Genomic DNA, 16,362 nt, shown 5'->3' on the forward strand with positions numbered 1-16,362 from the left:
GTGATCATACCTGGTTTGAACACAACTTATTCTAAATAGCATACATAAATACATTTCCTATAGCCCTATATCCCCTATCTTTCTTGTATTTGTTGCCACTTACAATACATATATATCCATGTCATGTACATTATATGTCCCAAACCATAGATTTATCAAGTTCTATGCATTTGCATTTTAGCATCTTCAGGAAGTAAGAACTGGAGTTACATAGCAAATAATATACTAAAATAATATTGTCATTTATAATTACCTGACTGATTACCTTTAAGTTAGGTCTTTATACCATTAAACTGTATCTATTTCCTTTTCCTTTCAGTCTGAAAAATTCCCTTTGGCATAGTTTATAGGTCAGGTCTACTGGTGATGCACTCTCTCAACTTTTGTTTATCTAAGAAGATCGTATTCTCTCCTACATTTTTGAAAGAGAATACTGCTGGATATAAAATACATGGTTGGCACTTAAAGTATTTCAACCCACTGCCTTCTTTCCTCTAGGTTTCTAATGAGAAATTGGCACTCAATCTAACTGGGATTGCCTTGTACATATAGTTTTTCTCTTTCAGCTTTCAGAACTCTCTTCTCATACTTTGCATTTGACCATGTGTTCAATATATTATAGGGTATATATTTCTTCATGTTTATCCTGTTTGTTGTTCTCTGGATTCTTGAATGTACATATTCATATTATTTGCTAAATTTGTGAAGTTCTTGGTATTTATTTCTTTGACTATTCCTTCTGACCCTTTCTGTTTCTTCTCTATCTGTGTTTTCATAAGTGCATATTGGTACACTTGATATCCTAAAGGTTTTTAAGGCTATTTTCTCTTTTTTAGAATTACTTTTACTTTCTGTTGCTTAGCCTGACTCATTTCAATTGTCCAGTCTTCAATTGCACAGAATTATTTCTTCTTCCAGCTGCAATCTGCTGTTGAAACCCTCCTGGGCTTTTTCATTTAAATTTTTGTGGTCTTCAACTCCAGTAATATTCCTTGGTTCCTTAATAAAATTTCTATCTCTTTATTGAGATTCTTATATTGTTCATTTATTGTTTTTCAGATAGCCTCTGAAAAACAATATGAATATATTCATATTTAAGATCATCTGTTTAAAGTCTTTGTCCAGTATGTCCACAGTCTGGTCTTCTTCACTGAAGGTCTTCACTTGACAGTCAGGCATTAATAGCTATGATTTACTAAGGCAACTAAAGGGGTTAGCCCCATGTTCTGGAGGTAGAAGAAAGTAGGAGAAAACATTGGGCTAATAGGTTTGTCTCTTCACTTAGAAAATTGGAATGAAAGATCAATAAAAATGAGTTTTTTAGTGCTGAAAGAAATGTTGCATTTTCAAATACATGCTTTGTGTCTCATCACTTCAGCATGAGACTTCTGTCATTTATTGTGAAAGAAAATAAAACTTTAAAAGTGTTTAAAAATGGCAAATTTATTGGATTCCCTGATTTAAGATAATGTACATTCATTATATTAATGTCTAATAATATAATTCATCCAGTTGTATAAATAATAAATATTAAATTAGTGAGCTTCTTGTATTGCAGGCATCTTATATTAAGTAAAACTGGTCTAAATAGCCTTTAATAAATTGATGACATTTCTCATGGGAATTAAGGAAAAGAAGGAAATGGAACTCTGTTATTATTATTAAATTGAATATATACTGCCAATGAATAACATCCTTTAATAGAGTGGTTCTTCATGTATTTTATTAAAAGTGGTCATAGGAAATAGCTGACCCAAGGATGAAATAGGGAAGAACACTGCCTTAGCCATATATTCAGAAAAAATTAAGTTAATGTGTTAATAAACTTAGGACTGTTAAGGAATCTATTTTATACCATTCTCTGAAACAACAAATCCTCAAAAAGAAGTACCTATATGCCTGGCTCCCTATGTTAAATTTTTTCAGCTTCTTAGCTTTGAGAGTTTTGAGGATGTCATTTTCTGTACTAACTATCTGTCAGATCTTATTTTTCATTGTATTCAGTGTGATTTCCCACTCATTCAATTTTTAATATATCATTTTATTAATACATATTAATAAATTATAAATCCATCCAAAGTGTAAAATCAGTGGTATTCAGTGTAATCACATATTTGTGCACTCATCACATCAGTCATTCTAAGAGTACTTTCATTATTGCAATAATAATAATAAGCAGCAAACAAACACATCACCTCTCAATCTCTTTATGCTTCCCCTATTGTACATAGTTGCAATTCCTTTTCCTTCTCTCTAGTATGTTTGTATTAATATTTTGTAGTCTTATATATGCAATATCGTCCATATTTGTGTTTTACATGAGGATTTACATCCTTATACAGTCTCATGTTAAAATTTTTAGCTTTTCTTCTAGTAATATACATGACTTTAGACTTTCCTTTTCAACCACTGTCATACACATATACCTCTGCCAGTTACAACCACCATGATATGCTTTCACCATTTTTATTCTTTTCCAAATATTTACACAAAACTTTTTACCAATTCTGCACAGATTAACCATCAGCTTTTTATTCTCTACTCTCCTTCTACTTTCTGGAGACCTCTATTTTAAATATTAACTCCATGAGTTTACACAATATTTTAGTTCATAATAGTGCAATCATACACTATTGTCCTTTTGTGTCTTTCTTGCTTCATTCAACATAATGTCCTGCAGGTTCACCCATGTTGTCATATGCTTCACCATTTCATTTCTTCTTACTGCAGCAAAATATTCCATAGCATATATACCCCACAATTTGTTTATCCATTCATTGGTTGATGGACACCAGGGTTATTTCTAACTTTGGGCAATCATGAATTATGTTGCTATGAACAATGGTGTGTAGATATCTGGTCATGTCACTGCTCTCAGTTCTTCTGGGTATATACCTAGTAATAGTATTGCCAGGTCACATGGCAAGACTATATTCAATTTTTTTAGGAACTGCTAAACAGTCCTTCAGAATGACTCTACCATTCTACATTCCCACAATGAATAAGTGTTCCTATCTCTCCACATCTCCAACATTTACACTTTTCCGACTTTTTAATAGCAGCCTGTGTAATAGGTGTGAAATGATATCTCACTGTAGTTTTTATTTGCATTTTCCTAATTTTTAATGATGTTACACATTTTTATTTTTATTTTTTCACCATTTGTATATCTTCTTTGGACAATTTTCTTTTCAAGTTTTTTAGTCATTTTCAATTTGGGTAGTTGTTTTTTTTTTATTATTGAGTTGTTTACATCTCTTTGCATAGCATGGATATCAAACCTTTATTGGATATGCAATTAATAAAAATTCTCTACCATTGAGTTGGCTGACTTTTTACCCTTTTGACATAGTCCTTTGAGGTGCAAACGTATTTAATTTTGAGGAGGTCCCATTTTTTGATTTTTTTCTTCATTGCTCATACTTTGGGTGTGAGATTTAATGCTTCTGAGCCTGTGTACCTGAAATATGAACTAGGCCTAGAGCTGTAGGGTGCCTAAGAGTTACCTCCTGAGAGTCTCCCTGTTGCTCAAATGTGGCCACTCTCTAAGCCAAACTCAGCATGTAAATGTATTACCTTCCCACCAGTGTAGATGACTCCCAGGGATGAGCCTCCCTGGTGCTGAGGGATTACTATCAAGCACCAGCTGATGACGTAACTGGAAAAAGACCTTAGGAAGCAGACTTGGCCCAGTGGATAGGGTGTCCGTTTACCACATGGGAGGTCCGCAGTTCAAACCCCGGGCCTCCTTGACCCATGTGCTACTAGCCCATGTGCAGTGCTGATGCGCACAAGGAGTGCCATGTCACACAGGGGTGTACCCGTGTAGGAGACCCATGCACAAGGAGCATGCCCCATAAGGAGAGTCACCCAGTGTGAAAGAAAGTGCAGCCTGCCCAAGAATGGCACCACACACACGGAGAGCTGACACAACAAGATGATGTAACAGAAAAGAAACACAGATTCCCCTACTGCTGACAACAAAAGCGGACAAAGAAGAACATGCATCAAACAGACACAGAGAGCAGACAACGGGAGGTGGGGGAGAGAAATAAATAAAAAATAAATCTTTAAAAAAAAAAAAAGACCTTGAATAAAAGGGTCAACTCAGACCAGCAGAATATCTCAGCCGTCATGTAATATGAGGTGTTAAAAAACTGTTTTTAGGCCTTGAATAAAAAGGGGAAGTGGAAAGGACAAAGAAGTTTATATGGCTGTGAGTCTCCAAAAAAGAGTCAGGAGGTCATCACAGGGGTCATGCTTATGCATGCCCCAGCAGGAACCCAGAGGCAGCCAAAGTAGATACAACCCCAGGTACTGGTTCTAAGAGCTACAGAGACCCACAAGTTCTATGGTCATGTAAGATGGCTCTGGAGTTCAGTGCCATGTCAGTTAGCCCTCTTTGGAGTTTGTGTTCCTGAGTGTGATGGACTTGGACTCAGATGTGACCTTTCTACACATGCCTCCTCTCTCACTTTTACTGGATCTGGGGTTGGTGCTGGGGTTGGTGTCTACACAGGAGAATTGAATATCAGGACTGACCATGTGACAGCCAGGCCCTGAGCCTTGCAGACTTGCAACTCTTACCCTCTGGTTTATTGGACTTACCCTGGCCCACTAACAGGGAGGTAAAGAAGGTCAACCACCACAATGACCCAAGAGTGCCTACAACTGCAAGTAGGAGAATTGCATCCATCACCCATGTGGAATCTAAGTCCCCTCTCAATATAGAGCTGGAGTGGACATAACCATCCATGGCCCACAGGATGGAGGAATAGAGTAGACTTACTGATATTCTATTATGGAGCTATTGTGATTAGTAATTGAAGAAATTGTAGCTTTGATGTGAAGAAAGTGGCCATGGTAGCTGCTGAGGCTAAGGAGAGGGAAGAAGAGATATGATGTTTGGGTATTTTCAGGACTTGGAGTTGTCCTGGGTGGTACTGCAGGGACAGATGCTTGTCACTGTATGTCCTGCCATGGTCCACTGGGTGTACTGGGGGAGAGTGTACACTACAATGTAAACCATTATCCATGTGGTGCAGCAGTGTTCCAAAATGTATTCACCAAATGCAATGAATGTCCCATGATGATGAAGGAGGTTGTTGATTTGGGAGGAATGGGGTGAGGGGGTAAGGGGTAAGTGGGGACCTCATATTTTTTTAATGTAAAATTTAAAAAATATAAAAAGGGGAAAAAAAAAGAAACTATCACCTACCACAAGATCTTGAAGAGTTTCCCTACATTTTCTTCTAGGAGTATAGTTGTCACTTCCATAGTAGGATCTTTATCTACTTTGAGTTAATTTTTTTTTTTATAAAGTGTGAGATAGGGGTCTTCTTTCTTTCTTTTGGATATGACTATCCAGTTCTTTCTGCACCAATTTTTGAATAGCATGTTCTGGCACAGCTGAGAGGGCTTGTCCACATTGTCAAAAATTACTGTAGAGATTACAGCAAGATGGTGGTGGAGTAAGGAGATCCTAGAATCAACTCCTGCTACAGGGCAGTTAGCAAACACCCAGAGCTATCTCTGCAAGCTGCAGCACTGGTTTGGGGGCTTCAGGAGGCAAGAAGGGCATTCTGCAACTTTTCTGAAGGAAAGGAAGGGGAGACTGCCCATCTGCAGTGAAGACTCATAAGTAGAGCACTCCCTGCCCTGGAGGCTGGTGCCGATCCTCCACTGGAGGCACAAGCCACCTCAAGAGCTTTTCTGTGGCTGGAATTGAAAGCTCCATTTCCTAAAAATGGGGGAGGAAGAGATGGTTGGACACCAACTTCAGCTACTGATGAGTAATATTCAGCAGGCTAAAGTATAATCCTGAGAATAACTAAAGTTTGAGCCTGTGCAAGTCAGAAACAGTCTGGGAAGCACCATCTTCTCTCCACACCTGAAATAAGGAGAAGCAGGGTAGACTGAAAATCCCAGTGCCAGTGGGGACCGGCTTCTTTCCATCCAGGTCAGATTGCAGGTCTATTCTAAGCCCCAGTGCCACCTCCGACAGGGAGAAAACTGGAAGGACCTTCACCAGTTTCTCTGGGAAATTGCTGGTCAAGTCATGGAAATTAGTGATTGTCCTCCTCTGGTGGTGCAAGCCACCCCAGAAGCTGTTCTGTGACTGGAATTGGAAGTTCCATTATCCAAAATTAGGGGAAGAGGAGATGGTGGGCTGCTGATTTCAGCTACTGATTGGTAGACTCAGATGGCTAAGGAATAACCCTAGCAACAGCTAGGATGTGAATCTGTCCAAGTTGGAAAGAGACCGGTGACCCCATTTTGACCCCACCCCCAGCCTGAGGGGAAGCCAGGTTGACCAAACATCACAGTTACAGTAGGAACTGGTTTCTTTGACCCAGATTCCTGCAGTGCTAGCCTAGCCTTCAGTCCCACACCTGGCAGGGAAAAGGCTGACTAGCTCTGCATCAGGCTATCCAGGTAACTTAGGGTACCTTTGGCTGGCAAAAATTGAATAATCAGAAGTCTATTGGGGCAACTGTGGTCATCTTGGACCCATACTGCATAGATTGCTGCCCACAACTGCAGCTTCATTCATGCCCTAGGCAGGGGAGAAAGGAGCATGAAGCTTCATTAGTTTCTCTGGGTAACACCAGTCCAGGCCTGCATGACTTGGATTATTCCACACAACTGTGACTCTGTCCCTACTTCTGGGAAAAGAGAAAGTTGGGAGAAGCTTCACTGGTCCCTGGGGCAATGAGGGCAACTTGAGTCTCCACAGTTTATAGCATCAGTGACATTCTTGGCTCCTACTGCACAACCAGCAAGGGAGAAAGGGCAGGGAACTATAAACTAGAGAGAAAAACTGCACTCAGAATAAATACTCTAGTAAGCCAGATGCCAAGACACCAACCAAAAATTACAATCCACACCAAGAAACAGGAAGCTATGGTCCGGTTGAAGGAACAAGATAAGCCTCTATATGACATAAAAGAGTTGAGACAACTAATTGTAGATGGTAAAACAAATCTCCTTAATAATTCAATGACATGGCTAAAGAGATTAATGAGATTAAGAAGACACTGGATGAGCACAAAGAAGAATTTGAAAGCATGCCTAGAAAAATAGCAGATCTTATGGAAATGAAAGGTGCAATAAATGAAATTTAAAAAACATTGGAATCATAAAATAGCATATTTGAAGAGGAAGAAGAAAAGATTGGTGAGCTTGGAAATAAAGGTCTCTGGAAGTGAACATACAAAAGAATGGATGAAGAAAATAATGGAAAAAATTGAACAAGATCTCAGGGAAATAAACGACTGCTAGAGATGTGCAAACATATGTGTCATGGATGTCCCAGAAGGAGAAGAGAAGAGAAAAGGGACAGAGGGTATATTTAATGAAATAATGTTAGAAAATTTCCCAACCCTATTGAAGGCCATAGATATTCTTGTCCAAGAAGCACTATGTAATCCCATCCAAAGAAAACCTGAATAGACCAACTCTGAGACACATACTAATCAGAATGAAAAATGACAAAGACAAGGACAGAATTCTGAGAAAAGCATTGCATAACATATAAGGGATACCCAATAAGATTAAGTGCTGATTTCTCACCAGAATCCATGGAGACAAGAAGACAGTGGTCTGATATATTTAAGACACTATGAGAGAAAAATTTCCAGCCAATAATTTTATATCCAGCAAGACTGTCTTTCAAAAATAAGGGCAAGATTAGAATATTCACAGATAAACAGAAATAGAGAGAATTTCCAAGCAAGAGACCAAGTTTTCTGGAAATACTAAAGGGTGTGCTGGAGGCTGAAAAGAAAAGATAGGAGAGAGAGGCCTGGAAGAGAGTCTAGAAATTAAGATTATATCAATAAAAGTAGCTAAAAGTGTCAAAATCATGGTGAAAATAAAATATGACAGATAAAACTCAAATAGTCAGGAATAAACTTAACCAATGATGTAAAGCACTTGTATTCAGAAAACTGCAACCCAATGTTAAGAGAAATTTAAAAAGTCCTAAATAATTGAAAGAACATTCCATACTCATGGATTGGTAGACTAAATATCATTAAAATGTCAATTCTACTCAAATTGATACACAGATTCAATGCAACCCTGATAAAAATTTATCAGCATTAAAAAAAAATTGAAAACACAATTATCAAATTTATTTGAAAGGGCAAGGGGTCCTGAATAGCTAGAGACATCTTAAAAGGAAAAGTGAACCCTCATCTCCAGACTTTAAATCATACTACCAAGCTGTAGTGGTAAAAACAGCATGGTACTGGCATAAAGACAGACACACAAACCAATGGAAACAAATTGATGGTTCAGAAAGAGATCCTACATGTACAGTCAAGTGATTTTTGACTAACCTGTCAAACCCACACAGCTTGGGAAGAACAGTCCATTCAGCTAAATGGTGCTGAAAGAACTGGATATCTATAGCCAAAAGAAGGAAAGAGGACCCCTATCTCACACCTTATCCAAAATTTAACTCAAAATGGATCAAAAACCTAAAAATAAAGCAAGAGTCATAAAACTTCTAGAAGAAATTGTAGGAAAATATCTTCAAGACCTGGTGGGAGGTAGTGGATTCCTAACAGATGTTTGAGAAGAACTGAGATAGACTACTGATGCTTAATGTATGTAGAAGTTTTAATTAGTTTTACTGTAAAAGTGTGGAAATGTACAGAGTAGATAACACATAGTGAGTAACAGCTACTTTATAAATGGGGATGTGTCTGAAAATGACAATTTAGGTATGTAAATGCCAATTGACAGAATGCTTGAGAATAATCTAGGAATTGAATAGCACAGTAAACGAAGAGGTGGATGAGAATTGTGGTATAGATGCAAGAGTGTCCTTTGTGAGCTAGAGCAAATGTACATCACTACTACAGGATGTTGGGAATGTGGAAAAGCATGGGAAAAATACAACTGGAGTGACCTATGGACTGTGGTTAGCAATAATCATATAATATTCTTGCATCTATGCCAAAGACGTACTATGTTGATAATGGAGCGGTATGGAAAATGTGAACCAAATGTATACTATGTATACTATGTATGCTATGGACATGACAACAATCAGATGATATCTTATCTGTAACAAATGTTCCACCACAGTGTGGTGTGTTGATAGAGGGATGTTGCTTGGGAATTCTGCACATGTGCATGATTGTTTTATAAGTTTACAACTTCTATGATAAAAATATATATTTAAAAAATAATAATAGGGTAGGTTGGGGGGAAAACACACCAAATTGTAAGATAGGGACTATAATTAGTAGTAAAATTTTGACAGTTTTCTTTCATAATTTGTAAAAAACATCTCACATAATGCAAGGTGTTGGTGGAGGGTTGATGTATGGAACCCCTGTATGATGTTATGCATGTTTGCTTTGTAAGTCCACAACTTTTACTATACACTTAATTGTTTATGTATGTTCATATATAAATGACATAAAGATTATAATAATAAGGATGATGTTATATATGCTTGTTTTGTAAGTTCACCTCTATCACTATACATTTATTTTTTATGTATGTTTGTGTGTGGTGATTTATTTCAATAAATTAATTTTAAAAAATCACTGTAGATGTGAGGGCCTATTTCTGAGTTATCAGTTTGTTTCCACTGGTCGCTGTGTCTGTCTTTATGCCAGCACCATCCTGTTTTTACCAGTGCAGCTAAACAATATGCTTTAAAGACAGGAAATGAGAGTCTCCAACTTCATTCTTCCTTTTTAGGTCTTTTTGGCTATTTGGGGCTCTTTACCCTTTCAAATAAATTTGTAGTTGGTTTTACCATTTCTGAAAAAAATGGCTATTGGCATTTTTATTGGAATTGAACTGACTCTTTAAATCAGTTTGGGTAGAATTAACATCCTAATGATATTTAGTCTTCCAATCCATGAACATGAAATGTCTTTCTATTTATTTAAGTATTCTTCAGTGTAGGGGGTGTTAGATCCCAATAATCTTGGATACTTCTTTGCTCTATCTGGGAGACACTGACACAACATACTGCACTCAACTTCTGAGGAGTGAACTTGAAACTCTACTGACACTTGTGCCAGCTAATCAGTAATGTAACATGATAGGTATGCCACCATAAGAGCCAATCATATATTCTGATAGTAGTAGCATAAAACGAGCTCCCATGTAAACAGAGGAGTGGAGAAAACAAAGAAAGCTTGAAGGAACAGGAGCAAGGAGAGAACAAAGAAAGGTGAAGAGGAGCATGGAATAAACTCAATATGCATAAACACACCACAGCTCCTCATGCCGTCTTTCAAAGCACCCTGACTCCCCTCTGGTGGAGGATCTCAGACCCAACATTCAGTTTCTTTTAGCAGTGTTTTGTAGTTTTCCAAATGCAGGTCTTTTATATACTTGCTTATGCTTATTCTTAAATATTTGATTGTTTTTGTTGCTATTAAAAATGGAATTTGAGGGGAATTTCTTTTTCAGATTGCACATCAGTAGTATATAGAAACATTATTGAATTTTGAATATTAATCTTGTATCCTGCTACTTTACTGAACTTGTCAATTAATATAATTGCTTTGTTGTAGATTTTTCAGGAGATTCTAGGTATAGATCATATTATCAGCAAATATTGAAAATTTTACTTTTTCCTTTCCTATTTGGGTGTCTTTTATTTCTTTAATTCGCCTACTTGCTCTAATTGGAAACTCTAGCACAATATTGAATAACAATGGTGACAATGGGCATCATTGTTTTGTTCCTGATCTCAGAAGGAAAGCTGTCAGTCTTTCACCATTGACTTCAATGCTAGCTCTAGGTCTTTTATATATGTACTCTATCATATTTAAAAAGATTGCTTCTGATCCTAACTTTTGGAGTGTTTTTGTCAAGAAAGGGTGCTGTACTTTGTCCAATTGCTTTTTCTACATCAATCAACTCATGTATGTTTTTCATCTTCAATTTATCAGTGTGGTTTAGTACCATAATTGAATTTCTTATACTGAACCCCCTTGCATACCTTGGATAAAACCCATTTGATCATGGTGTATAATTCTTTTAATGCACTTTTGTTTTTGTTGTTGTTGTTTGTTTTTTAACTTCCCTATTATCATTTCAAATATTGCCTCAATGTCTTTTTATTTTTAACATTTATTTATTATTTATTTATTCATTATTTATTTATTTATTTATTTATTTATTTATCTCCCCCTTCCTCTCCTCCTGCCCTGCTGTTTCTGCTGTCTGTGTTGTCTTCTCTTCTCATTTTCTCTCCTCTAGAATTCTCTGGGATTCAATCCTGGAGACCTCTAATGGGGAGAGAAGTTCCCTGTCAATTGTGCCACCTCAGTTCCTGGTCTCTGCTGCTCTTCACCTTGACTCTCCCCTTTGTCTCTTTTTTGTTGTGTCATCATCTTGCTGCATGACTCACTTTCACAGGGAACTGGCTCACCATGTGGGCACTCACACAAGCACTCGTGCGGGCACTGCAGGCTCTGGCTCACCACACAGACACTCACACAGACACTGGTTTGCTGCATGGGCATGCTTTATTTTCTTCTTTTTTCACCAGGAGGCCCCAGGGATCGAACACAGGTCCTCCCATATGGTAGGCAGAAGCTCTACCACTTGAGCCACATCCACTTCCATTTTAATGTACTTTTTGGACTCTGTTTGCAAGTATTTTGTTGAGGATTATTGCATCTATATTCATTAGAAATATTGGTATGTAATTTTCTTTTTACCTAGTATCTTTATCTGGTTTTGGTATTAGGGAGATTTTGGCTTCATAGAATGAGTTTGATAGCATTCTTTTGTGTTCAATTTTTTGGAATAGTTTGAGCAAGATTGGTATTAGATCATCTTTGAATGTTTGGTAAAATTCACCTGTGAATCCATCTGGTCCTGGGCTTTTCATCTTTGGGAGGCTTTCAATGACTTTTTCAATCTCTTCATGTGTGTTTGATTGTTGATTTTTACTTTTTCTAGGGTCAAAGTAGGTGATCTGGATATTTCTAGGAATTTGTCCTTCTCCATCTCCTTTATAAAGTCTAGTTTTTGGCATACAGCTGTTCATAATATGCTCTTATAATATCTCTTATTTTATCTCTTATTTCCTCAAGGTCAGTTGTAATATCTTCCCTCTTATTTCTGATTTTATTTACTGACATTTTCTCTCTTTTTTCTTTATTACTCTAGACAAGGGATATTTGATTTTGTTGATCTTCTCAAGGAACCATATTTTTGGGGTTTTTTTTTTATTCTCTTTGTTGTTGTTGTTTTTCTCAACCTCATTTATTTCTGCTCTGATCATTACTATTTCTTTCCTGCAGCTTGGTTTGGGAGTAGATTGCTGTTCTTTTTCTAGTTCCACCAGGTGTGCAGTTAGATCATCAATACTAGATATTTCATCTTTTAAAATGAAAGTATAGATGACTAGGAATTTCCTCTCATCATTGCCTTTGCAGTGTCCCATAAGTTTTGATATGTAATAATCTTTTTCATTCATCACAAGGTATTTTCTGAATTCTCTTGCAATTTCTTCTTTGACCCACTGATCATTTAAGAATGTGTTTTTTAATCTCCAAAAATTTATGACTTTTCCCTTTTTCCATCCATTATTGATTTCCAGCTTCATTTTGTTATGATCAGAGAAAGTGTTTTGTACAATTTCAATATTTTTAAATTTATTGAGACTTGTCTTTTGAACCAAAATATTGTTGTGGGAAACTGGCTTACCTGTTCCTTATTGTAAATATTACACCTGTTATGTTTCAGTTCTGATAGCAAACAGCTGCTTGGTAATTTCCAATAAATATGAGGTAGAAACTAGGGTCAAGGCTCTCTCAGTTCTAGAAGCTGTGAGCCCCCTGATTCCATCCTTGGTTCCTCTTTTGTGTTTCTCTTTGTCTGTTATTTCTGTAAGTTCTGCATCACCTTCCCTTGGAGGAAACCTATTGCTGAATTGGTTATCAACAACTGGCACCCATCATGGGGCCCAAAGAGAAGCTCGGCAATTGGCGCCCAATGTAGGGCACCAAGGGAAGCTCAGCAACTTGTTCCTGGTCAGGGACCTGAAGGGAAGAAGGATCATCTTGAGTGAAACTAAAGTGGTTGTAATGGCACAGAACGTCAAGTGGTTTGGAAAGCCTTTGAAGTCCTCGAGGGTTTGCTCCTATTTCCCTAGGAGATGGAGAATATCCAGTGTGGGTAGAACTTGTCAGACAAAGCCATACCATGAATGCCAAGAGACGATGAAAGTTCCTGTGGAACCCAGAACCTCCAGTCATGAAAATGGAGAGACTGATGCTAGAAACGGCATAGCTGGGTCTCATTCCAAAGACAAGAATGGCTTTACATCAAAGTATCTAAACTACAGAACTTGTTCAAGCATGGTATCATAAAACAAGTATGGTTTGGGGACAGAAAGAGATTAAAAAGGAAATTGAGAGGAGGAAAACTGGAAAAGAAATGTTGGATTGTGAAAGAAAGCAAGAAGAGGAATTAACAAAAAGAATGTTAAAGGAAAGAAACAGAAAAGGCAGAAGACAGGGCAGCTTGAGAGCATATAAAAAGTCAAATTAAAATAATGAAGAAATTCTAAGTTAGTAGATTTGGAACTACTTTTGTGTTTGTCTCTTCAATGTCAGTGTGTGTGTTTTAATTGTTTCAGTGTGTGTGAAAAAGAAAAAGATAAAGAGAAGGGTGGGTGCCCAGAGCAGGGCAGGTGCCCAGAAAGAAAGTAAAAGAGAGATAGAGAGAAAAAGAAAGGAAAAAAGAAAAAGAGATAGAAAAGGAAGAAAGAAAAAGAAAGAGAGAAATTGGAAAAAAGAAAGAGAGGAAGAAGGAAGGGAAAAAGAAAAAGGAAGGAAGAAATGTAAAAGTTAAACAAATATTGAAAAAGGTAAAAAGTTTGTGGGAATGCTAACTGAAATGTTATAAGGTATATTTTATCCTAAAATATGTGGGACAGAACTAGTATGCATATATTAAATTGTAAATGTATTGTGGTAATATTCAGTAAGATAATGTGTTTTATAAAAGTAAAACAAGCCCGAATGAATACTACAAAAAGTACAAAAACTGTGAAAAGGTCAGCAATGGACTTTTGCAGTTCTTCAAGACTATCTGCCCTGACCTGACTGCAATGAATCTAGCTGCATAGAAGAAACCTGTGGCAGTGACCCTACTAAGAAACATCAGAAAATGGTATTTTTTAGGACCTAGAATAGGCAAACAATTGGAATAAACCGTAAGGCCCCTGAAATGTTCGGTTGGGTAAGACAAAACTATACTCTTTGTTGTATTTGATAAAGTACAATATTTTCTCATGTTAATAGAATTTGTAATATTGTTGGAATACTAAAAATTTTTTATCCCTCACCGAGATTAGGAAAGGTCCTTCATGGGAGTAGGAGGACCTCCAGCAGGCCGCTTTAAAAAATAAGGAAGGAGGGAGAAGATGGATAATGACTTAGCCTGTGAATTGGATGTGGCCAGCACTAATATCAAGTACTGGCCTATATAGCTTTGCCGGTTGAGAATTTCAAGCCCATGAGAAATGAAAGTCTATTCATCAAATGTCTGCTAGTTGGAAGTCTTATTGTTTGTTGTTGTATAATCTGTGGTAGTTATGGATTATGTACAAAGTACTTGAATACTAATTAGAATTTTAATAATGAAACATATTGCATGCTTAAGTGATTTGATGAACTGTAAGTGGTATATAAATGTACCTTGTTGAATGCATTGAGAAAAAATTTAATGAGTATTGTTCAAACCTAAAAGTGAAAATAACATGCAGGAAGCTTTGTTAATCAGTGAAACGTCATTTGTGTAGACTTTGCAAAACCAAAAAGAGGGAAGTGTTGTGGGAAACTGACTTACCTGTTCCTTATTGTAAATGTTGCACCTATTATGTTGCAGTTCTGTTGGCAAAAAGCTGCTTGGTGCTTTCTAATAAATACAATGTGGAAACTAGGGTTGAGGCTCTCAGTTCCAGAAGGTGTGAGTTCCCTGGTCCCCTCTTTATCTCCTCTCTCATCTCTCTCTCTCTGTCCCTTTATTTCATAGAGTTCTGTGTTGCCTTCCCTTCCAGCCAACCTATCGCTGAGCTGATCTCAGCAAAATATGGTCTATGTTAGAGAAGAATCCATGAGCACTTGAAAAGAATGTATGTTCTGCTGCTTTTAAGTGCAATGATCTATAGATGTCTGTTAGGTCTAGCTTCTTTATTATATTATTCAAGTTCACTCTTTATTTTATTCTCTGACCAGGATACCTATCCAATACTGAGAGTGGTGTATTGAAGTTCCCAACTATTATTGTAAAGACATCTGTTTCTCCCGTCAGTTTTGCCAGTGTATGCCTCATGTATCTTGGGGCACTCAGGTTAGGTGCATAAATATTTAGTACAGTAATTTCATCTTAGTGAATTACTCCTTTTATTAATATATAATGACCTTTTTCATCCCATTTAAGAGTTTTGCATTTGAAATCTAGTTTGTCTGATATTAGTATTGCTTATCAAGCTCTTTTTGGTTACTATTTACATGGAAGACCTCTTTCTAACCTTTTACTTTAAACTTGCTTCTTTCCTTAAGTCTGAGGTATGTTTCTTGTAGACAATGTATAGGTGGCTCATATTATTTTATCCATTTTGTCCATCTATATCTTTTGATTGGGGAGGTCAAGCCATTAACATTCAATGTTACTACTGTAAAGGCATTACTTACTTCTTCCATTTTGTCCATTGACTCTCTGTTATCATATCATTCTATTGTCTTCCTAATAATCTTTATTTCTACATTCTTCTCCAAAGTTCTGGCCCTTGATTTTTTTCCTTTCAGGCTGAAGCATTTCCTTTAGTGTCTTTTGTAATTCTTGTCTTTTGGTAACATATTATATCAGTTTTCATTTGTCTGTGAAGACTGAAATACATCATACCACTATTATCTAGTTTCTATGGTTTCTGATGAAAGTTCCATAACTAATCTTATCTAGTTTCCCTTCTATTCAATGCTTTGCTTTTCTCCTGCTCCTTCTAGAACTCTCACTTTATCTCTCTTATTTATTATTCTGAATAATAGGTATCTTGGGTTAGGTGTATTCAGATTTATTCTTTTCCGGGTGTGATGTCCTTCTTAATTATTGATATGTATGTCTTTCACATGGGTTGAGAAATTTTGGGGCATTATTTCCTCAAATAGTCTTTCTTCCCCTTTTCCATTCTCTTCTCCTTCCGGGACAATAATAATGTGAATGTTTGTGCATTTTGCTTTGTCATTCAATTTTTGAGACTCTGTTCCATTTTTTTTTCCATTCTCTTTCTGTTCTCATCTTTTCCATTTCAGATGTTCTATCTTTGAAATCACTAATTCTGTCTTTGAGCTATTCAAATCTTCT

The sequence above is a fragment of the Dasypus novemcinctus genome, chromosome 15 (assembly GCF_030445035.2).
Source record: "Dasypus novemcinctus isolate mDasNov1 chromosome 15, mDasNov1.1.hap2, whole genome shotgun sequence".
NCBI classification, from domain to species: Eukaryota; Metazoa; Chordata; class Mammalia; order Cingulata; family Dasypodidae; genus Dasypus; species Dasypus novemcinctus.